The 25,534-nt window shown below is 37.8% G+C and overlaps 1 protein-coding gene across 1 annotated transcript in view; it reads right to left on the reverse strand.

Moving 5' to 3' along the window:
- Nucleotides 1–25,534, reverse strand: part of Frmpd4 (FERM and PDZ domain containing 4) — an 810,201-nt gene that overhangs the window by 732,098 nt on the left and 52,569 nt on the right. The window lies entirely within an intron of this gene.

Genomic DNA, 25,534 nt, shown 5'->3' on the forward strand with positions numbered 1-25,534 from the left:
TGGTTTTTTTACTGGTAGCTAAGGATAGAAATGTGAATTCGTCCAAACATAAGTTGCTTCTTTCAACAAAGGGAAGACAAAGGACAGAGGAAGTACGACTTAGAAAGAGGCACTGAAGTGGAGGTTACTGGGCAATAAGGCAAAAGGAAAGTTACTGAATTCTGCTGCTCATTGAGCAGAAAAAACAATGCAAGAGGAAGGCAAAAATCAAGCCTTCTATTTCAGAATGTTGCACTGGACCAACTCAAGGGGTGACTTTACATAATCTAGACAAATAGGAATCTTATTTGTCAGTTATCTATCTTGTGCTCTAGCAGCTTTAACTGGCTGACAAGTCTTCCTTTTAACCAACCTAAAATCTTTGAGCTTTCCACATAAATTAATTTTTCTTATATATTGGCAAGGCCAAGGTCACCTGATTACTGTCTTTTCTGGGTATGGCATATAATTGAAAATAATTTCCAAATTTCTTCAATATTATTCATTAGCATGTATAAAGCACTTATTATGTGCTTTAGATGCATCAATCTCATTTAATTATGTTAACAATACAAAGGATAGGTACTCTATAAGATACTCATTTGACAGATAAAGAAAGATACAAGGAAGGGAGCAATGTGGTTGAAATCCTTACAGTGATCAACAGAGGCAGGATGTAAACTCTGGCATCTCTGACTATAGCCCCTGAGCTGCGGAAGCAAACTATCCTGCCTTTCTGTTACTACGTGTGTGTGTGTGTGTGTGTGTGTGTGTGTGTGTTTTCTTATACTGGACTATTCCAGTTTACTTTCTTACAAGATTTTTTTTTCTTGGAGGACTCTTCTATAAGTCTGATGAAAAGTCCAAGCAGAGTAGAAAAAATAACCAGTTATGATCTGGGACTCCAGCTAGAGAGTATACATGGAAGGGGTATGTACTTTCATTCATATCCAATCCTTGGTTATGGTGTGGATCCCCCCCACCAATAAGTCCTACTCCTGCTCAGAGTACCATTTGTCTTTTCTGAACTTAGTATCCTTTATTAAAAGTCATAATTGAATCAGTATATCTCAGGCTCCAAATTTTAAGAAAATAAAAGTAGACCTCGTTTAAATGATAAACAGAATATATCAATTCTCATAACTGAAGAGCTTCTGAGACAGGACTGAATCAGGGACCCAGTTTCTTTCCAGCATTCCTTATTGCCACTGAAACTGATCACTATCCCTGGGGTCAGCCCCACTCAAAGTCAGAGGATGCTGGTGGCCAAGGATTCTCAGAGCTATAGGTTTTCTCATTGTTGCTTGAGAATACATATATGTCTTCCAAGCCATCAAACAAAAATCCTGAGCTCACTGCAATTAATCCAATCTATAATTTCTTATCCATCGCAAGATGCATATTTTCCATATTGTACCATCTATGAAGTAAAAAATATATTACAGTTATAATTGTTAATGGCTTTGCCCACTAATTCTTAGCTGTACCTAAGATAGTGTGCCCTTTTTGGTATTTAGCACTGGAACAATAGTCCCAGACTAGTTAGGAGTGACCTCTAGAGCTGAAGTGGCCCCAGTCCTGGCACCAAATGCTTTACTACTATTTCTCATGGAGAAGAATGGAATGGATGCTGGGAAGATGATGAAAATATTCTTTACAATACGGGGCACATTTAATGGGAGAAATCCAAGAGTGCAAAGTTATTCTTTTCTTTATTTACTTATTCATTAAAAGGAAAGCATTAACTGAATTCTGACTATGGGCTTGTACTCATCAAGGTGCTATGACACAAATGATCAATGAGATACATACCCTGCCATTGAATAGTTCACACTCTTCTGATGTTTACATTGTTAAATTTATATTAACATGTTTTTCTACATAGGTAATAAATCAATACTATAGTAATTGAGTCCTATTCTACAAACAATAACCAAATAATAATCAAATACAGGAAATGGCAGACCACAGATAACATTATGTAGAATGCTACCCTCAAAAAGCTTTGCTTTAAGTAAATGAAAACCATATTTCCTTGGCCCTAACAAAATCTGGTGCAAGTAAAATGGCAATTCAGACCTTGATTTTAGAGTAAGGATGGCAGGACAGCCAGAGCTAGGGCACATTTAGTGACTCACAGATTCCAGAAAGACAGGAAATAAAGAAACCCTGAGGACAAGATCATGACCCATGAAAATCTAGGACATCCAAGAGAAAAACCCCTGATAAATTCAGCCATCATATACCATGTGAGACACAGAAATGATCTGAAAGAGGTAAACAACAACTGGCAGTTTCATACACAAACTACCAGATCAATACTACATTTGTTTTGTGAGGAGGCTTAGTCTTGGGGGACAATCGAATGCAATTGGATTGCACCAAGGGGTGATTATCCAATTCTGTGAGATTCTTGGCTAGGAATAAATTTCTCTGCCTCAGCTGTGAGTAGTATGAGATGAATGACAGGCATTTGTGATCAGAGCCCAGTAAGGTCAAATCACATTAGCAAAACTGGCAAGTGCTTTAGGCAGTCACCAAAACCTTCTGGGGAAAATCCTTGCACACAGCCAAAGGGGCAGAGATTTGCAGGCAGTTGAAATTTTACTCTTGACTTGGCTTCAACACCTACTCTTTCTGTTCCTTTGGTGCTTCTTATATAGCTCACATCTATGAAGAGCAGAGACACCTCTCAACTCATTTTGAGCACTATTATTTTTTGAGATTCAGAAGTAGTGTGTTAGTGCTGGGAACAAACACTTTTCCCCATTCTCTAAATAGAGTCACTGGAACTGGGCATTTACCCCAACCAAGATGTGTGGACACTAGAAAGTAGAGAGGCAAAAGAGTGGTTCAAAACTTGTGCACACTGTGGTGAGGGTCTGAACCCATCGGGGAATACACATCTAATAGCCATGATCATCTATTACAAAGTATAAAGAGCCTATAATTGGATTCATCACTGATGTAAAGGAATGATTTGATTTATATCCTGCTACTTTGCTGAATTCATTTATTAGTTCTAGAAGTTTTCTGGTGGATTTGTTTGAACCTTCTATATGTAGAATCATGTCATCAGCAAATAGTGATAGTTTTGAGTTCTTCTTTACCTATTTGTATCCCTTTAATTTTTTTCTTTCTAGCTCTGGCTAGAGTTTCAAGGATGATGTTGAATCAAAGTGGTGAAAAAGGACATCCTTGTCTTGCTGCAGTTTTTAGCGGGAATGCTTTCAATTTTTCTCCATTTAGAATGATGCTGTCTTTGGATTTAACATATATAGCTTTTACAATGTTGAAGTATGTTTCCACTATCCCTAGTTTTTCTAGTGTTTTGAACATGAAGGTGTGCTGAATTTTGTCAAATACTTTTTCTGCATCTTTTGAGATGATCATATGATTCTTGTTTTTACATCTATTAATATGATGAATTATGTTTATTGATTTCTGTATGTTGAACCAACCCTGCATCCCTAGGATGAATCCCACTTGATCATTGTGCACTATCTTTTTAATATGTTTTCTTTGTGTGTGTGTGTGTATGTGTGTGTGTGTGATTTGCCAGGATTTTTTTTTTTGAGAATTTTTGCATCTATGTTCATCAGGATATTGGTCAGAAGTTTTCTTTCCTTGATGTGTCTTTGTCTGGTTTTGATATCAGGGTGATATCAACCAAATAGAAGGAATTTGGAAGGGTTCCCCTCTTTTCTATTTCATGGAATACTTTGAGGAGTATTAGTGTTAATTCTTCTTTGAAAGTCTTGTATAACTTGGCTGAGAATCCATCTGGTCCTGGGCTTTTCTTGGTTGGTAGGCTTTTGATGTTGTTTTCTATTTTATCACTTGAAACTGATCTGTTTAAATCATGTATGACCTCCTCATTCAGTTTGGGTAGGTCACATGTCTTTAGAAATTTGTTGATGTCTTCGATATTTTCTATTTTAGAATATAAATTTTCAAAATAGTTTCTAATTATCTTCTGTATTTCAGACGTGTCCATTGTAATATTTCCTTCTTCATCTTGTATTTTAGTAATTCGAGTTTTCTTTTCCTCTTTGTTAGCATGGGTTTATCTATTTTATTTATTTTTTCAAAGAACCAAGAGAAATTAGGAAAACTACTCCATTCACAATAGCCTAAAAAATATCTTGGAATCAATCTAACAAAAGAGGTGAAAGACCTCTACAATGAGAACTACAGAATGCTAATGAAAGAAACTGAAGAAAACCTCAGAATATGGAAAGATCTCCCATACTCTTGGATAGGCAGAATTAATATTGTCAAAAAGCATTATACAGATTTAATGTAATTCCTATTAAAATCCCAATGACATTCTTCATGGAAATAGAAAAGGCAATCATGAAATTTATTTGGAAAAATAAGAGACCGAGGATAGCTAAAGCAATCCTTAGAAAGAAGAGTGAAGCAGGAGGCATCACAATACCAGACCTTAAACTATACTACAGAGCAATAGTAACAAAAATGGCATGGTATTGGTACCAAAATAGACTTGTAGACCAATGGTACAGAATAGAGGACACAGAAGCAAACCCACCTAAATATGGTTATCTCATACTAGATAAGGATGCCAAAAACATTCACTGGTGAAAAGATGGCCTATTCAACAAATGGTGCTGGCAAAACTGGAAATCCATATGTAAAAAAATGAAATTAAACTTCTATCTCTCACCCTGTAAAAAAATGAACCCAAAGTGGATCAAAGACTTAGGCACTATAACAGAGACCCTGTGCCTAATAGAAGAAAACATAGGCCCAAATCTTCACCATGACAGCCTAGGATCTGACTTTCTTAACAAGACTCCTAAAGTGCAAGAAGTAAAATCAAGAATCAATAAATGGTATGGATTCAAATTAAAAAGCTTCTTCTCAGCACAGGAAACAATAACATGAAGACAGGGCCTACAGATTGTGAGAAAATCTTTACCACACACACCTCCAATAAAGCATTAATCTCTAGGACATATGCAGAACTCAAAAAACACCCCAAAAAAATAACCCAATCAATAAATGGGCTAAGGAACAGAAGAGACACTTCACAGAAGAAGAAATGCAACTGATGAACAAATATATGAAAAAGTGTTTAACATCTCTAGCAATTAGAGAAATGTAAATCAAAACTACTATAAGATTTCATCTCTTGTCAGATTGGCAATCATCAAGAATACAGGCAACAATAACTATTGGCAAGGATATGGTGAAAAAGTTACACTCATACATTGCTGGTGGGTCTGCAAATTGATGTACCACTATGGAAAGCAGGATAGAGATTCCTCAGAAAACTGAGAATGGAACCACCATTTGACCCAGCTATCCCACTCCTTGGTTTATACCCAAGAACTTAAAATCAGGATACTATAGTGATGCGGCCACATCAATGTTTATAGTAGCTCAATTCACAATAGCTAGACTCTAGAACCAACCTAGGTGTCCCTCACTAGATGAATGAATAGAGAAAATGTGGTATATATACTCAATGGAATATTATTCAGCTTTAAAGAGGAATTATGACATTTGCCAGTAAATGGTTGGAGTTGGAGAGTATCATGCTAAGTGAAATAAGCCAATCCCACAAAACCAAAGGCTGAATGTTTTCTCTAATATGAAGTTGCTAATTCATAATAAGGCAGGGGATACTAGGGAAGAATAGCATTACCTTAGATTAGGTAGAGGGAAGTGATGGGAGGGGAGAGGAGGGAATGTGGGGAAAGGAAAGATAGTAGAATGAAACAGACATTATTACTTTATGTATATGTGTGACTATATGAGCAATATGATTCTGCAACATGTACACTCTGAAAAATGAGAAATTATATCCCATCTATGTATGATATATCAAAGTACATAAATGCATTCTATTGCCATGTATAACTAATTAAAATAAATATTTTTTTTTAAAAAAGAGCCTATAAGATAAGAAAATCACCAGATCCCCAGAAAAAGAAACACATTATACTACAAAAAGCCTTCCTCTTTAGTCTCCCTGGAATTTCAATATTCATTATGGAATGAAGGTTATTATGGTGACAGGAAGTTGAATGGCAAATGCAGAAGAGCCTTTATTAATAATAAACACCTTTGGAAAAGTGCATCCTTCAACCTGGGCAGGTGACCCAAATTGCCTACTCTCTTGGTGCCAACAGGTATCAAAAAATTAGTAGTTTCCAAAAATACAGCAAACTGTCTCTGGTTTTTCTCCAGTATCTTAGTAACTCCCAAAATACCACAGCTACTGGAACTGAGGATAGGAGAGGAATGTACTAGTAATAGTTTATTACTGTAACACAATAAGATCATCTGCATTTTGTATATACCAGTTAAGGCTGGTGGGACTGGAGAGAGGCAAGGTTGGGGAAGGTGAAGGGAAAGGAGGTTAAAGCAGCCTGTTAATAGTCTATGAAACTAATTACTTTGAAATACATAAGTAAGAATGAACTGACATCTTGATTACGTATTTTAAATAACAAAGTAAACTTATCCAGCCTTTCATAGAACATATCATTTCATAATGAAATTCATCAGTGGGTCTATAGTAAGATGGCCTTGGGCTTCTAACTGATCCTGATGATTGCTAGGTGTTGAGGGCCACAACCAAGTCAAGATGGCGCCTGGCAGTTTGCCAGGAGGAGTGGTTTGTGAAGTAACCGCCAGCGAGCCATTAAGATGATGAGGATTCCTTATTGGTTGACTACTGTATCTAGATGATGTTAATTAAGTTAAGCTATATGTAATTAGTTGGTTATATATACCTCTGCTGTCCCATAATAAAGTGGCTCCCACTGTTTCAATCTTCACAAGTTGCTTGTCACCCCCCGGTTATTTTGCCCAGCCAGACTGCGGCAGCTAGGCCGCAGCTTAGACTTGGATCTAACTTCTAAAGCTGCAGAACAACCCCTTAAAATTGCTTTAAAGTGACTTGAAATCTTTGTATCTGTTATTTTTTTATCAAACCCATTATCCATGACATTAATGAGAGCCTCCATATTTTCAGATCTAAGGCCTAACCCCATGGCAATCCATTGATGCTTTCAGCCTTAGGATTGTACTGCTCCAGTAATATGCCTGGGGTTTGCACTTTCACAGATGAATTCATGTACATTGACTAGGAAGCTCAGCAACTTGGCCTGGTTTCAGTAAATGGATTAGTGGTTGTGCTAGGGGTCACCCAAGAAGATTTTCAAGGCATTTTGCCCTATTTAAGTTACTGAGAAGGAGTCCCTCTTAGGAGTCCCATTGCAGAGAGGAAATGCTGATAAGAAATAGCCTCTATATTTGGCCAAGCTTCCACTGACACAGTACAAGATAAGATAAGGGCCAATCATCCAGATTGTTCAGGCCAAAGTTCATTGTCTTAACACCCAATGGCCTTCCTGGGACTCTGGTTGGTCTGTTTGTCAGGCCTCATCTGGTTACAAGCAGAAGAAATAACTTCGTTGCCTCCCCTAAATAGGAAGGATGGGGTGGAGATGGCATGTGGCAAGACTAATATCAGTGTAACTTGCTGGTCAAGAATGCTGGTGCTAGACATGATTGTATTTGAATCTTTTCTCTGTCAACTATTACCCATATGTAAAGTTCTTTAACTTCTCAGTACCTCAGCTGCCTTATCATGAAAAAAAAAAAAAAAAGATGGGAGGGGAGAAAATACTAGCATTTATCCAATGGGCTGTTGCAAATTTTAGAACAGTGTCTGACCTATAACTGTAGATTTTGTCATGACCTAGATCCAAGGCTCAGGTGATAGGTCTATGGGGTGTTGGGGGGCAGGGAGATGATTTCCATCCCTTGGCTTTACTATGCTCTTTCAGCTTCATTTACCCTTCTTGCAGACAGGCTTTGGGGCCACAGGGAAAATATCCCCCACCCATCCCTGAATCACAGGTGATATTTTTTATGTTGCTAAAGGTGAAGGATTCCCCAGCTGGTCATAGGAAAAGGGAATGCAAAACTAAGAGAAGATGAAATGAAAAGAACTGGCAGATCTATGTGTTCAAATAGGGGGAAAAGTGCATACAGAATTCTAAATGTTGGCCATCTCCCCCAGTGGAGCTTCCTGCCAATCTTCCATTTCTCATTCTCAGAGAAAACTAAGATAGTGCCAGTAGCATCTGTAACAAACACACCTCCTCCAGCTGTCTCTGGTTAACTTCCTTTAAAAAAAAAATCATCATATCTGCCTAGAAGTCATTTGCTTCTTAGTATATCCCAAATTCCTGTAAATCGGAGTCAGCAAGCTAAAGGAAGCTAGTAAGCTTCTCCTCTATTCCTGAGCCAGACCAGGGACTGCAAGAGCAGGAGCTCATTGTAAAAATGCAAATGATCAGGTCATACTGTAAGGGTACAAAGCATCAGAAATTTACAAATTCAAAAGCTTACTGCTATGAACACATTGTGCAAATAAGTCATTCAGGGGAAGTTCTAACTGAGGCAGAAAATTGTGACTCTAAATCTAATTTCTTTTAAGAAAATGCATCTGTAAAGTTTTTAGATCACATCATCTTAGAACAGTGCTAACCCTACAAAACATGTCATTACATTGTACATTGTACCAGTGGGGAAGGCAGTTAGGAGAAGGAGCCCTAATATAGATAAGATATATTTCCATTTAAAATCTTTGCACAGTTCAAACTTTAGGAAGACAGGATTTTGTTCTGTCATCTTTTGCTATAAAAAGCATAAAAGACCCCCAGATAACAGATGTTATATCAGAGCAAAATGGATTAAGACAGTGTCTTATCCTTCTGGGTTATTATAGTAGAATGCCTGAGACTAGGTTTTATATACATAATTGATTGATTGATTGATTGATTACTCACAGTTCTGGAACTGGAAAGCCCAAGAGCAAGGCACTAGCAGATTCAGTGTCTGCTGAAGTTTGATTCTTTGCTTCAAAGATGCTTCTTGCTTTGTCCTCACAAGGTGTAAAGGTGTCCTCACAGGCCTATTTTATAAAGGAACTAGTCCCTTCCATTATGGCAGAACCCTCATGACCTAATCCCTTCCCAAAGGTACCACCTCTTAACATCACCACAGTGGAAATTTGGTTTTAATATTTGAATTTTGGACACAAATACTCAGACCACACCATATTTTTAGGTGCAAATGTGCTTCTATGGCATAGAAAAGATTCCATGAATGCTTCTCTTTGTATCAATACTCTTTCCTCCAACTTTGTATATATTTCCACTAGATTTAAGACTCTTTTAGGTAGAATTTATTTCTTAGATGTCTCTTATCAAGCAAACTGTCTTACAAAAACTTTCTGATTGAGTCACTAAACACTAAAATATGGAATTCAGGAAGCATTACTTTATTGTGAGACATACAGGAAAAATGTTGTTTGCCTCCGATTAGAAGGCAAGAACTTCTTGCCTTCCAAGACTGTGGAACATAAAGTATTTTTTTTCTAAATGAAAATCAAATCAAGATATTTTTCAAATTCTATGCTGTGATGGAAATAGCTAATGTCATTTTTCTGTTGCATTCATGTATTGTTTTGATTTTTATAAAATTTAAGATGCTAAGAGAGTAGAAAGCAACAAACAGGAACCATGTTCTACTGACAAAAGAATGCTTATTTCTATTCCCAACAAGAATTATTACACATGAAGATGATTTTTCTGGGTCTTTATTCTGCCAGTGACTGTTGAAGAAGTGAAACACTTACAGAATCAAACTTTGAGAAGAGCATGATCTTGGAAAAATGACAACAGCTATGGTAACATGCATGAGGATCTACAGAAGCAGACCTAATATATTTCTGGATACTGAGATGAGTTAAGTAAATTAATGTGTCATCCTTCTAATTAAAATGTACTTAGTTGAATTATTCTGAAGTATGAACTATATAACACAAAGGAATCCTTTCCATATAAATAGGAATAAAAGCATTTTAATTCAGCATTTAGCCCAAATGCATCCAACCATTCAACAATTAATGATTAAAAGATTAGTCTAGCAAAACACCCTTCTATTTAAAAGAATAAACATGTCATCCTGTTCTCTTGGAAATTTAACTAGAAACAGGTAATGCAGTAGACAGAATAATGCCTTCCCAAGATATCTACAACCCAATCCCCAGAATCTGTGAACATGTGACATTACATTGCAAAGAGGAATTAGAGTTGAGGATGCATTAGGTTTGTTAATTGACTGACCTTACAATAGTGAGACTAGCTTCATTTATCCCAGTGGGTCCAATATGAGCACAACAGAACATAAAAATAAAAGAATAAAAGAAATGATAGCAAGAGAAGGGCTCAGTCTGTCACTGCTGACTTTGAAGATGAAAGATGGAAGAAGGAAGCCCAAGCCAAGGAATGTGGGCTGCCCACTAGAAGCTGGAAAGAGTATGGAAATGAGTTCTCTCCCAGGGTCTCCAGAAAAGAAGCCTGTGGGACATCTTGGTTTTAGCCTGATGAGAATAATTTTGTACTTCAGACCTCCAGAACTGTGAGCTAATAAATTTATACTTTTTAAACCATTAATCTTGTGCTGGTTGGTCAGAGTATCAGTAGAAAACTAATACGGGCCACAATCATAAATAGGTAAATCACTTATGATAGCAAATATCTAATGCCAAATGGAACACACCATACATATTACAGGATATTAGCACATTGAGGGAGAGCCTCAGTTTTTTAAAGGGGCCAGATACTTGTAGACTTGGTGTTGCCCTTCTTATACAGGGCAATGTGGGAAATCAGAGCCACAAAGATCATTAGAACATTACTGGGAAACATCTTTAAAATACTTAATTCTCATTCCACACCCAGATGCTGATCAAAGTAGTTCTGAGGGGAGAGCAGGATTATGCATTTTTTGAAAGCTTCCTCCACTACAAAGGATAATCTGTGACCAGGTAAGTCTGAGAAACACCTTGTTAGAAAACTTTTTTGGTACATCTAACTGACTACACAATTCCCTAGGTTTTTTTCATCTATTCAATCTGTAAGTCCCTGTGTTAGTCACATTTCTATCACTGTGACAAAATACCAGAGATAGACAACTTAAAGTGGGAAAAACATATTTTGGCTCATGGTTTCAGAGTTTTCAGTCTATGATGGCTTGGCCTGTTGCCTTTGGGCCTGTGGTGAGGCAGAACATCATGGCAGGGAGCCCACAACAAAGGAAAACTTTCATCTCATGGCATCCAGGAATCAGAGTGAGAAAGGAAGGGGCCAGGGTCTCAATATATCCTTCCAGGTCACACACTGCAATGGCTTACTTCCTCCAACTTACTTCCTTCAAGAGGCTCCACCTCTTCTTGTTTCCACCACATCCCATAGCACAATTAGCTTTTGGGGACATTTAATGTCCCAAACATAGTCTTCAAGTGTGAGCTGGTTTATGCCTCCTATCAACCCCTACCCACAAACCTCCCCTAAAATCTGTTTGCTTACTGCTATTAAAAGTCTCCAGGTTTGCTACTGCTCCTTACCTTAGGCTTATCAATTTTGACCTAGCCTCCCCCCACCTTTTAAAGAAAACATCTGTCAGATTTAGCACACTTAACTTGCCCATACATTTCTGTCCTTGGCTTTCTTTTTCACTTAGCTTCAATGAACATAGTTTGTATTAACTTTCGTAGTTCCATCTCACTTGCTGGGACAGAAATGGTTAGCCAGTAGGCTAGCAATCCATTATCTTTCTTAAAAAAAAAAAAGTAGTTTACCTGGATAGTTATCTTGGAAATAACGCTAATCATAGACCTCCTAGCAAACAGACTAATGGCTAGTAGGAGATACTTTTAATATCAAATTATTTTAGCAAGATATACCTGCTCTGTCCAGGATTGCTCATGACAAACAGTTCTGAAATCTAGATTTACAGGGTATAGAATGTCATCTAAGTCATATAACTTAGCTTATGTTCAAAAAAGTTGTCTATTATGTAATTAATGTAGTGGTATTTAATTTGGAGCCCCTTAAATTCATTTTGGAACAGTGGACCCTACATACACACATACACACACACACAAGGTACACGGGTAAGAGTGAGTGGCTCTAGCCCTCTCCATGTATCACTTATGCTTCACAATTAATTGTATCCTCACAGTTCTTCTTATTTAGGGGAACTTAAAACTAAGCTACATCCTGAGGACTTTTTATTTTTTATTTTGAGACAGGGTCTTGCTAAATTGCTTAGGGCCTCGCTAAGTTGCTGAGGTTGATTTTGAACTTGTGATCCCCCTGCCTCAGCCTCCAGTGCCACTGTGATTACAGGTGTGCACCACCACACTCAGCTCTTTGAAGTTCTTAAGATCTCTGATTCATGGGAGTCTGATTTGGCAGCTCTTTCCTTTTGTGATTTCAACTTCCCTGCCTCATACGTACATTAAAAGAAGTTACATAAATGAAAATAAGATAGTTATTGCAATAGAGAACATGGCATAAACTTCTTATTTGTGGGTGACATGAAGAATTGGTAGGAGAAAGATAATGAAAGTCAGCTGGATATATATTAAATACATACTAAGAATCAATATATATCACACTTTTAAAAGGAAAGGGTTGCCAGGTGCACATGCCTGTAATGCTAGCTACTCTAGAGGCTGAGGCAGGAAGATCACATATCCAAGGACAGCCTTAGCAACTTAGTGAAACCTTGTCTCAAAATAAAATTAAAGACAGCTGGGGATGTATGTAGCTCAGTGGCACAACTCCCCTGGGTTTAGTCCAAACACACACACACACACACACACACACACACACACAAAAGAAGGGCTTGTTGAAGAGATTGTGTTGGGAGTCTAGCATTAACACAAGTAGAGCTGGGCCAGGTAAGCAGGTAAGTTGTTTTTATTTGATGGAAAACCTATCCTTCCATATTCTGCTCTGTAATGCTGGGTCTGGGACTCTGTGTCCCACATTTCCACTTTGTTAGCTGATCATTACTGGGAAGTAGTGGGGAACTGAGAGTCTGAAGGAAGAGGTCAATGGAATTGGCTTCTTCTAGTTCTGCTCTGCTGAGCTGAACAAGGCTGTCAGCATGCAGTTCCTGTGAGTGACACCTCAAGGTTTCTTCATAGCAGCAGCAGGAATTTGTTCCTGTGGATGAGTTATGACACTCCTCAGAAGTGTGGGTCCCAGAGACACCAGCTGCTATGGTTTGAATGTATGTGTTCCTCCGAAATTCCTTCTTTGGAACCTACTGAGGTAGGTGTTTTGGAGACATAATCATGTGATGATCACTACACTCCCATGAATGAGATTAGTCCTCTTGTAAAAGAGGTTGAAGGGAGTCCTCTAAATCACTTTTTTTTGCAGGGGAAGATATTGGGGATTGAACTCAGGGGTGCTTAACCACTGAGCCCCCATCTCCAGCCCTATTTTGTATTTTATTTAGAGACAGGGTCTGAGTTGCTTAGTGTCCTGCTTTTGCTGAGGCTGGCCTTGAACTCCCAAGCTGCTGGGATTGCAGGCGTGCACCACCACATCTGGACCTCTAATTCACTTTTGCCCTTCCCTCCTTCATCTGTAAACATACACTGTTTGTTCCTTCCATCATGTGAGGACACACCAAAAGGTACCAACCATAAAGCAGAGAGCCTTCACCAGACACTGAATCTGCCAGAGCCTGTATCTTGAATTGCCAGCCTTTAGAATTATGAGAAATGTATTTTTATTGTTTATAAACTGCCTAATCTGAGGTATTCTGTTATAACAGTAGGAATAGGCCAAGACACTGGCTCTATGAGGCTCCTTCTCTTCATTTCTAAGTTTTAATAATTCCGACCTCTTCCCTTTGGTCTGTCAGATTTAGGGGTTGTAGCAATGCCCACCTCTGCCACCTCCTAGTATTCTCCTTTTATCTTTCCAGTGGTTAACAACTTTCAAATTTAGCTAACAATTCCTTAGGTTAAATGTTTTATATAAACCCTATCCAAATTCCTAGTGTGATTTCTTTCTCCTTACTGGACCAGGTTGCTCAGGAGTAAAATGTGAAGGGATTTCTGGGGCAAGGTCATCAAGAGAAATACTCAGGAGGATAAGATGAATTCCCTAAAATTTGGGTGCTTGACTCACAAGAATCTGAAGGGTGACAACTGAACTGGATAATTTCCTTGAAGGCATTAAAAAGTAGAGGAGTTTACTGGGGATGGTTCTGAACTCTTCGTGTCTGCCACAAATGATAATGATTCCTAGGGACCAGATGTCAGCTCTGCATGAGGGTGAGCTGGCATGGCACTGTATTACTCCAATCCAAGAGGACCACTAAAAGGGGCAAACAGCTTTTAGCATACAGAAGCTGAGGGATTTCCAGATTGTTCAGGGCTGAGAAAGGACTAAATTTCCAACTAGAATAGATGAATGTTCATGATATAAAGAAACAACTTTGCAGCCCTGTCAAAGTATTCTCTTACTAAGAGAACACTAAGGCAATACCAAAGAATTTTCTTGCCTCTTTTCCTCTAGTCTCTTTCTACTCTGGAGGAATCAGCAACCATGATTAGAAATCTGAGCGGGGGTAGAGAAACTCAAGACGACTAAAGTGAAGAAAAGCCAGTCATGTGCCCTTGTCTGGTGGCAGACTTCCTGCCTACAGCAGGTCCAAGTTCAGGGTTTTATGGAGTGGTAACAAAATTGAGACTGTATTGTGCAACATGAAGTGACTATAGGAATTTGTTTGTTTTTAGTACCAGGAATTGAACCCAGTGGTGCTTAACCACTGAGCCACATCCCCAAGCTCTTTTTATTTATTTATTTTTAAAAATTTGAGACAGGATCTCACTAAGTGGCTTAGCGCCTTGCTAAGTTGCAAGGCTGGCTTTGAACTTATGATCCTCTTACTTCAACCTCTGGAGCTGCTGGGATTACAAATGTGTGCTACTGTACCCAGAAACTGCAGAAATTTATAATATCAAAGGGTAGCTAGAAAACTCTAAGAACAAGAGAAAAAAATAACTCCAGAACAGATTTTAAAAATAAAACTCAACTAGATGCAAAACTAAAGTTTCTTTATGATTCCATCCCCTAATTCCTTCTTGTTCCACATACTGGCTATAAGTAGGTAATCAAAGGAAAACAAGTAAGAAGATAAGTAAGGCTTTGATTACCAGGCTAAAGAGTTGAGATTTATCCTTTAAGAGAAAAGGAAATAAATTCAATTTAAGTCAAATATGTATTAAGCATTGTGCTAGGCAATAAGAATATGGAAATGAATAGCATAAGGTGACTTCTGAGGAGGCTGCAGATACATAGATGCAGTTAAATTCAATACACTATAATGAATGCTATGATCAAGGTGTATACCAAGTTCTGAGTGGATTGCAGGCATGAGGCAAAGGTTTATTAAAGAAAAACCTGCAGAATCAGAATAAAGACAAAATTAATCCATAAGGAGAGATGGTGTGCCCATCTTTATACTGTAGGAAATTTAAATCTTCAAATATGGATGTGAAAGTCAAAATTCTTTACCATCCTTTGAGCCAAATGAATCTCCAGAAAATTGTGCCAGGAAAACAGATAACTGACAACCATTTTAAAATATCATCCCCTGATATGAATCAGTTTCAGGCTGCTTCTCAGGTCCTCCTTGGCAGCAATGCATGGCCTTCCCAATGACAGACTGACTGTGATAATACCCCCAAGTAGGAAGCAGCTGGCAACTGATCAACCCCAGGTGAGAGAGAGCTTGACTTATTTTTCAGCCTTTAAAATCCAAATGATCCCTGGCAATATACAGAGGAGTTGGAAAGGAAAGCTGGAGGGAAGAGCACAGAGGGGATCCATAGGAAATCCTTAGTGCCCCACAAGAAAGCAGCTTGGTATTGACATATTACTCCCTAACATTGTAATAATCAGCACTGTAATATGCTGGTCCTATTCTGGGATGCACACCCCAGCTCCTGGAAAGGCTAACACACCTGCTGCTTGCCGTGCATGCTGTTCCTTTTTAACACTGATAGATTAGGCTTTCTTGAATTCATCTAGTGGTGCCCCATCATTTGAGACACTTGAACCTCCAACAGAGCTGTCTTTGGCATCATTGATTACTGTTTGCCAAGGCAATTTTTTTTTCCCTCTGAGAAAGCATATGTCAATTAAGGGCTTTTATGTCCTTTATAGAAAGCTGTTCAATTGGGAACCAGGCATGCCTGCTTCACTTATAGAAATGGATTTAAGCAATGCAACCTACAATAATACATAGCCTGGGCTTTTCTTTCGAGATTTCTTTTTAGGACACAAACTGCACTGTCAATTTCGAATTTCACAGGGGTGTTTTTGCATGATGATTTTAAATGCCCATTTAAGGTAATGTAATGGGGACCAAAATAATTACCAGATATATTGTATGTTTCCATGTTGATTTTTGTTATAAAATAAAATGTGATCCTATTTATTGTCTGCAGACTATCACAAAATTCATGTTTCTAAATGATGGCAAACAGGGAATTAATTTTAGAATGGTGGTAAAGGAAAAAAAGCTATCCTAAAGTATATTAATGCAATGTGAGAATCCTAATGACATACATATTATAAAGAAGATAATGGGCCTTATCATCACCCAACAGGTCATTTTTTCAATAAAATTTATGGGAAATAATTAGTTTGTACTGAGCTACTACACTAGGCCCAACATATCAAACCAACATGGAATTACTCACACTGAAGTTCCATCTGACTTAGCCAAAGCTAAATTGTTCATCTGAAATTCCAAGAAATTAGAAGAGATAGATATTAGCCAAGTCTCTGAACAGGTCACTTTCAGTCAGCATAATCAGGATTTCCCCTATGTTTTAACCTTTCCAGAAAAGTGACTTTGAAATGACCACAAAAACCTCTTTTCAGTCTGTTTCTGCTTCCTTCAGCCATTTTCTGCTTATAAAGCCAAACTTCTCTGCTAAGCTTACGAGTACTCTCACTTTATAGAATAATGCAGTGTTACCCAATTCTAGAATTGCAAATAAAAGCTAATTGAGCTTTTCAATTTTGTTGTAATGGTCTTTTGACACCCTCAGTGACTGAAAGTTGTCTTGAATCCATGAAAATTCCTGTCCCATCATCTATTACAATATTCAGTTTGTCACTAGGTCCTGCCACTTTCACCTCAAATATCCCTGCATGTGAAGTGACAGCCCAACCTTCCTCTAGATCAACTCTGACATTTCCTCCCTTCAGACCCCTTTGTCTTTCACCTAGAGTATATTCCCAAACTCCTACCATGAATCTTGTTAAAGATACATATTTCAAGGCTCCAATTCTCAAGAACCTATATCAAATCCAGATTTGAGCCTGGAAGCCTGTATTTCTAAAAATCTACCTAGGGGATTCTGATCAACTAGCTTTGGGAATGGATGTATTAAATGCTCAATACATTTTAATTAAATAAAAGAGCAATTGAAGATCGGTTTAAATAATAAAAGCTACTTTCTTCACTTGGCTGTAGGACAGTGAAGAGGGGAGGAATAAAGGTGTCCCAAGGCTGACAGAAATTGGTTCTACTAGTGACCTTAGAGATAATAACTCTTAGTAAATAGAAAATATCAAGTTTCTATGAAAAGTTGGGATAAACAAAAAAGGGATATTGGATATCTCCAATGGGAAAACCATATACTGGGTGCAGGATAATCCTCTGGATTATCAAATTATTTAATTTATTTGTGCTATGTACAACTCTAAGTTGTAGTAACTGATAGTAGAAAATATTTTTTTGTTTATAGACATGCAAATAAAATCTGTCTAGTGGCAGTGCAATTAACTCCTTCATCCATACCCCTGGAGGAAAAGTCAGTTTATGTCCACTTGTAAGTTCATTTCAACATTCTTTACTCCAAAGAAATCAGTGGTTCATTACTTCTACTTGGAACTGGTTGTAATATCTTGCTGGGTCTCTCACTTGTTTAATAAGATTCATAAAATATCTTATGGGCTCATTTTATATTTATATGAAAGTCATGGTTTTAGCTTTTGTTAAAAAGTATCTTTTTGCAAGCCCTACCCAGAAGTTGTGACTATCAAAGGACCCACAGGGGGATGACACCAACCAGTGAGCTCATCTAGTTATTTTTTTTTCCTTATCCCATTTCCTGTGGCTCACCAAAACCCACAGCTTTTCTGCAGGGAATAAATGTACTATATGGCTAAAACAAATATTCTAGTCTTCTTAAATGTTGAATTTCTTGGTGTAAACAAATAAACTGCTACTGTGCTTATAAATCAGCTTCTCATGAGTACAGTTAGGCTACATAAGTTTAAGGCTGGTTGACTCAAAGCATCACACAATTCTAATTTCTGACACTACAAACCTGTGGACTGGATCTTGGAACATATGTTAGTAGCCAGATCGCCTCCCTCTGAAATCAAACTCAGTTCTAACTTTAAAATGGAAAAAAATATTTTAATACTCTTGAAATGTTCTAAGTTTATTTTCTGAAAGGCCAAGGATGAAAAAGAGAAAGAACAAAGATGCTATTTAAAACTGGAACAGAAGAATGTTTCAAAGAGTTTTCTAAGCTAAGAAAGCATATTGATAAGTTAGTATTTGCCCATAAGCAATGAAGTGTTAGGTGGCACTAGAGTCTGTGTGTGTGTGTGTGTGTGTGTATTGTGTGATATTGGAGATTGAACGCAGGACCTTGGTACATGTGAGGCAAGCACTCTACCACTGAACTATGAGCCCCCCTGCCATCATTATTATTCTTATCACTATTATTATTTTGAGACAGGGTCTTGCTAAGTTGCCAAGGCTGGCCTAGAACTTGTGATCCTCCTGCCTTATCCTCCCAAGTAGCTGTGATTATAGTTATGTACCACTGTTCCCAGCACTAGAGGCTATTTCTTTTTAAAGTGCATACATTTATCATGGGATTGTAACACCCTGAATCCCACTAAGGATTAACCTAAATCTATACTGACTTTGAAGTGAGCCCCTTGTTACCATATTCAGTATTTTTTAGGTCTGGCTTTATATTGCATTTGAGCAGCTCATGTTCTCTAAAAAAAAGTCATCCCCTTTCCTTGGGGTCCATTTATCTTTAATTGAATTTATCATAATACCACCTTTAGAAAAGCAAGAAATATAGTAGAGACTCAAGAGTAGCACCTCTATGCATTTAAAATTTGTATAATCAATTTATGATCCTATAATATAGAACAAATGATAGAGGACAACAATGCAAAAATGTATAACACTATGGCAAGAGCCCCTGATATTAGAAAGGATTTGTATTATTGTATAGAAGTTATAGTCAACCAATTATCACAGTGTACCAGAAAACTGAAAAATGTACTATTAAAAAAGTTAAACATTTTTCTCACCAACCTTTATTCAAAGATTTCCCTGCTGCAAGTTGCTTTGTTTTAATGAAGCTTTACACATGAAAAAAAGCACTTCTACCATGATGATTACTCTTAGAAAGTGTTAATGTGACAACCTGTGAACACCCTGTTAGCCACATTGTTCTCTTATTACTGTATATAATTCATTACTTGCCAGCACATCTCGTTTACCAGTTTGACATATTGTGCATGCCAGATTTACTGACATTAAAAAAGTATGTAGTATCTTTTTCAGTTGCAACTGTTGCATACAGATTTAAATAGTTCACCCAATTTTATTCCAAAATACTTTTTAAAAGTCAATGTTATATATTTGCATGTGTATAATGCTAAGTTTGGTTATGACTTTCCTTCTTAAAAGAGAAGTTTAGCATTCATCTAATAATGCAAATTGTCTTTAATTACATTCTTACACTATGATCCTCCTGCCTTAACCTCCCAAGTAGCTGGGATTATGTACCACTGTGCCCAGCACTAGAGACAATTAACCCAATTCAAGCCAACACCCATTTTCTAATTAGAGAATTTCTTTATTAAACATTAAGAGGTTGGTTTTTCAACAGGTTTTAATGATATATACTGAGAATGATATATCCTGGCTGGAAAACAGCAAAGGTCAAGAAATCCCTTCATCCTTTTGTGATTGGGGAAAAGGCTTATGACCAAGGACCACCCTTCTGAACCACACTACTTCTAGGAGACTCATGAATAAGCCCCCCTCTTCACCTTGAACGAGCCCAGATGAAAATTCTCCAAATTTCCAATTGTTGCCATAAATGATAAGCTGAACTACTGGTATCTGCTGACCAATGACCAAGCTGAACAAAATACCCAGCAAACAACTTCCTTGAATGGCCTCTCATGAGAAAAGCCTGGCCCCAAGGAGAGACATTTCCTGCTCATTCTGCCCCCATATATAGTTATTTCTAGTCTTTTTCACCTCTCCTTATAAAAGAAAATTCCTTTCTGACTGACCTTTGAGATACTTACAGATCTTATGTCCTGATCATTCCCCCTATTGCAAAGTTCTCTTTCCCATTGCAATATTCCCTTCCCCTTTTTCATTGAATAGTTAGAATAAGTCTCTCCTTATTTCAATCTGGGTTTGATTTTGATCTGACAGTGGAAATCTGGGCAAAAATTTCAACTAGCACTGTGGTTAGGATTCTTAAACTCCTACACCCCATTGTCAGATATTTCACCTCTAAAATGGGACATATTTAAGGAGACTTGTTTTCAAATTAGAGTTTTAGCTGTAGATCAACAGGCAGAGGAAATACCAGGGTTAAAAATGTTTCCCTTCTTTTCACTTTCTCATCACTTCATTTTTCTTAATTTAATCTTCGAGCAATGAAATTAACAATAAAGAGCTTCTTGAAGGAACAAGGATAATTATCAAATGATTAAATCGCAGATGGAGGTAAGAGAGGTTAAGTCTCATTCATCATTATCCTATATGAAAATGATACAATGTGAGAATATTTCAGACCCTGCAAAAAAAAAAAAAAAAACTGCAAAGGATTGAGTTGGTCTTCTTATCTCTTCACTTGTTGGGCATTAAAGGAGACATCTTGTTATGTGTCCCCCAAAAGCTCACGTTTGAGAAAATGCAAAAAGGTTTGGAGGAGAAATGATTGGGTTGTAAGAGTCTTAATTCAATCAGTTAATTAATCCTTAATGGGATTAACTGAGTAGTAACTACAGGCAGGTGGAGTGTGGCTGGAGGAAGTGGTTCATTAGGGACTTGGCTATGGGGTATATATTTGAATCTGGTGAGTGGAGTCAATCTCTCTCTCTCCCTCCCTCCCTCCCTCCCTCCCTCTCTCTCTCTCTCTCTCTCTCTCTCTCTCTCTCTCTCTCTCTCTCTCTCTCTCCCCCTCTCCCCCTCTCTCCCTCCCTCCCTCTCTCTCTCTCTCTCCCTCTCTCCTTTCTGACCACCATATAGGCTGCTTCCCTCTACCACACTCTTCTGCCATTATGACTTACCTCATCTTGAGCCTCAAGGAATAGAGCTGGCTGTCCATGGACTGAGACCTCTGAAACTGTGAGTCCCAAATAAACTTTTCCTCCTCTACAATTGTTCTGGTCAGAGACTTCAGTCACAGTAGTGAAAAAGCTGACTAAAACAAGTGCTATGCAAGAGATATATATTTTTACTCAGCTTTGTATTTTATCATAATTTGATTATTTTCTATGAAGTCATCATCCATTTTCAAAATTAAATGTAGAGGTAATATATCCATTGCCTTAAACCCTGGGGATAGTCTCCAATTCATTCACCTCCTATTTCTAATCTTGGATGAGTAAATTAACTTCCCTGTGCCTCGATTTCCTTTTTGGTAAAAAAAAAAATCTAAAAATAATACTTCCCTCAGGGTTTGTTGTATTAAGTGAGATAGTATACAGAAAATTTAAATAATGCCTAATTCTGAGCTATTATTTATTCATTAAATGACATAATTGTCATATCTTTCATTTTACAAATCTCATGTTCTAAAACCATAATTATACTCTACAGTTTTTTCACTTTCTCTCCCAAGTCATAATACTCTCATTCAGTGTCATATCCTAATGTCAATTTATTGTTGCAGAAGAAAGTGAGCTGGTAAGAAAATCTCTTGGGGGAGGCAGGTAGGTCACACTCCACAGAAAGATTTCTAAGTAAGTTTCTGCTTTTAAAATGAAGTTTCAATCTGGCTGTGCTCAAATCTCCAGGTAGCTTGAAAATGTTAATGCCTGGACCCTGCCTTCTCAGAGTCCAATGTCAATAATCTGAGGTTGGGCCTGGATATCTGGAGTTTTTCAAGTTCCCCAGTCATGTCAGAAAGCTACTGCTCCAATGGAATTTCCTTAAACATTTGTCCAGGATTCTCTAGTTGAAAAAAAAAAAAAACCAGTAGATTTACTTCCCAGCTCTCTCCTCAGCAAGAGCACGATGACAACAGTAGTGTTTGTTCTGGGAAAGAAAAAGAGGAAATTTTGGAGCATAGTCATAATTTGGTAACATACATGCTGCTAATCCTAGCTTAATTTTGGGAGCCATTCTATTACAACCAGTGCCCAAGGTTCCAGGATTCAGGAACTAGCAACTGTTCTTGGTGACCCCAGTTCCACCACCTGGTAGGTTCGAGAAACAGCAGCCTCCAGATTACCAGACCGAACCCTCTTCCCTGGGAGGGCTGTTTTTCTTACATGCCCATTGAAAGTTAGCCTCATATCCTGACTGTATTACCTAAAATCTATATTCTATTAATTCTACATGAAATCACACATTTCACTCTAAGATCCTACCAATTGGTAGAAATAAGATTTCTAAATAAATGCTGAAGGGACAGTGATATTTTTGTCACAAGAAAATAAAATAAAGATTAAAACCTCCAAATTAGTGGGTCCTGTAAAGAGGGGGGAAATAATTAAATTCATAAAAATGGCTTGTGGTGTCTGGGTCAAATTATAGAAACAAGTAATGAAAACACCAACTTTTCTCACATCACATTACTTTTTATCTGTGCTATTCAGGGAAATGTTATCTGGGGAAAGATGATGGAAGAAACAAGATATTCACTGTCACTCCTGAAACTCCAATATAATGACTGTTAAGTACATTAAAAGATATAATCTCGAAATGACAAGAACTTGGGAGGATATAAATGATAGCAATAAAATTTTGGAAGCTGGGAAACAGATGGATTAGAGGTTGATAAGCTAACAAACAAAAGGAAGCTACATCCTATATAGGCAGTGGGAAATGTCACAATGCAGCCCAAATTAATGTCACAGACCGGTGGTCAGTAAATAAACTTTTACTGACATGTGGCCATGCTCATTCATTTATGTCTGTGGGTGCTTTTCCAGTACAACATCACAGTGGTATGACCCTCAAAGCCTAAAATATCTCTAGGAACAGGCAGCATCAAACATCTCAGGAAGTTGGTGAGAAGGTGGAGTGATAACAAAAAAGGGGGTGATTGTGACTAGAAGATGGCAGAGTTGCAGAGGAAAGTTGCATTCCAAGTTGCTGGGGATCAAAGCAGCAGGAATGGATTTTCAGAAAGGTAGGTAAAAGAGGGAGTTTACTAAAATTCAATGTTGGACATTTAATATGGCTGAACATGGCTTACAGACTCAGAAATTCAGATACAATAAACAAAGAAGAAAGAATACATTGGAGCCAACCTGGCTGCTGCACCAGTGCCCAAAGTGGCTGCCATAGCTGATTTACCACAGAGGAATGGAGAACACAGAAAAAGACAGATTTGGTACAGAAAAAACCCACCTGAACTTGGCAGATCCAGAGGCTGCACTGTGCATTGGTGCTTGAAAAGCATACTATATTTCTTAACTGGACATGGAGAGCTGAGGCAGAGCCATCTTGGGGCCATGGTGACTCTGGAAGCTGGGAATCATAGCAAACACTTCCACAGTATCCCAGCATGTGCCTACTGGGTGGCCTAGGTGTGTCTGGTGGAACATACATAAAATGGGCACAAGAAGGATTCTAGTTGAAAGGGCATAGGTGATCCCACCTCACTTTTCCTTTGAGTGTGGTAGCTCACATGACCAATTGAAGTGGGCTGGGAGTCTGAGCAGATGGGGGTGAATACATTTGGGGACTAAACCTAAGAAGGCTGTGCTTGCGGGCAGCAATGTGTGGAAGATTGGCTCCCCTGCCCCACAATTGGAATTCTTGGGAGGCTCCTGAGATATAGGTCCACATCAGAGATCAGCTACTGTCAAACCCTAAGGGAGGATCATTCTAATGTCTCCAAAGCAGACAATAACTAACAAATTCCCTGAAGCCTGATTACACCTATTCCCCACCTCCTGGAACTCCTTGCACATAACTATGAATAAGATTTACCCTGGGAGTGCACCAAACTGGCCTGAATGGACAAAACTCCAACCAGTACTTCCTAACCAATCTCACCTGATAATGGTGAGAAGGGAAGCTGAATCTTCTAGCAAACAGCTACAATCTTAGGCTGCTCCAAATGGCAGCTCAGAGAGCAACACAAGAACAGGAAGGGGTTAACAACTCCACCCTTTGCTCTATCAGTACATAACTCAAGAAGAAATGGAAAGAAAGACTGTTGGGCAAAGACAGTAACCACCCATTCTGGTCAACTATGTTGAACCCCCCAGTAGAGACCTTTCATTATGTATTTTTTTCTTTTCTTGTGTGTTTGTGTATGTTTTTTTTTTTTGTGTGTGTGTGTGTATTCTTGCTGTGATGATTGGTTCAGAGACATGTATACATATACTTATTTGTTTCCTTTAATCTAATTTTAGCATATTTTAATTTAGTTATTTTTCCTTGCCTTATATTTAGAGGGTTCAGGGTTTTTGTTGTATATTTTGGTTTTTTATGTATTGTTTTTTATCTGTTTCTTTCTCTCATTTTTTCTCCTACTAATGGCCAAATTGTATTGTTCTCTCTTTCTCTCTCCCATTATTTGCTTCTCCTATTTTTCCTCTCCTTCCTTATAAACATCACCTGCTACAACTCTTCTGCATTCTCTCTGTTCACTTTTGGAAATTTTAAAGTCTTTTATAACTTCCTAACACATTATCTTTTCCTGTAATTAATTGTATTTTTACCATCTTTCAAAACTAATTGGCTTATATAACTCCAGCACCCACCATAATGCTGATATAATCATTTCCACTATGGAGGATATAGTTGATGCCCACTGTTTGCTTTAAAGCCAGATCTAATTCACAATTATTGTTTTTAATGTTGACAATTGCTGATTTCACCATTCCTGTTTTTTGGTACTAATTAATGTTAAATATTTCATAGTAGTAATCAGGTATTTACTTTAATTCTGTGTATTGTTTGCAATGGTTGCCACTGTTGTTTATTTTGCCCTATTCTGTGAGGTGCTGAGAAACAAGAGTTACAATAAAAGTTCACAGTTTGGAAAATCTGCAACTAAAAATAAACTCAACCCCAAAACAGCACACCTTGCTCCACACATAAATTAATGACACCCAATCTTCAACTACATTTTAATACAAATAAAAGACAAAAAAAACAAAACAAAAACTAATGTTTAGACTATGTAATTCCCACTCCATTCAATTTGGGGTGTTCATTAATATATTAGACAACACAATAGACACCTGATGTCAAAGTCATGATCCAGTTCACAGTTTATTCTTGTTGGTGTGATTGTTAAATGATAACCTCTCATTCCTATACAGATGGTAAATGGCATTATAGATGTCAAAGTATACAATAGACATTTATCATAAAG

This window comes from Marmota monax, unplaced genomic scaffold, assembly GCF_021218885.2.
Source record: "Marmota monax isolate L192 unplaced genomic scaffold, Marmota_monax_Labrador192_F-V1.1 WCK01_AAM20220418_F8-fsc00089, whole genome shotgun sequence".
NCBI lineage: Eukaryota > Metazoa > Chordata > Mammalia > Rodentia > Sciuridae > Marmota > Marmota monax.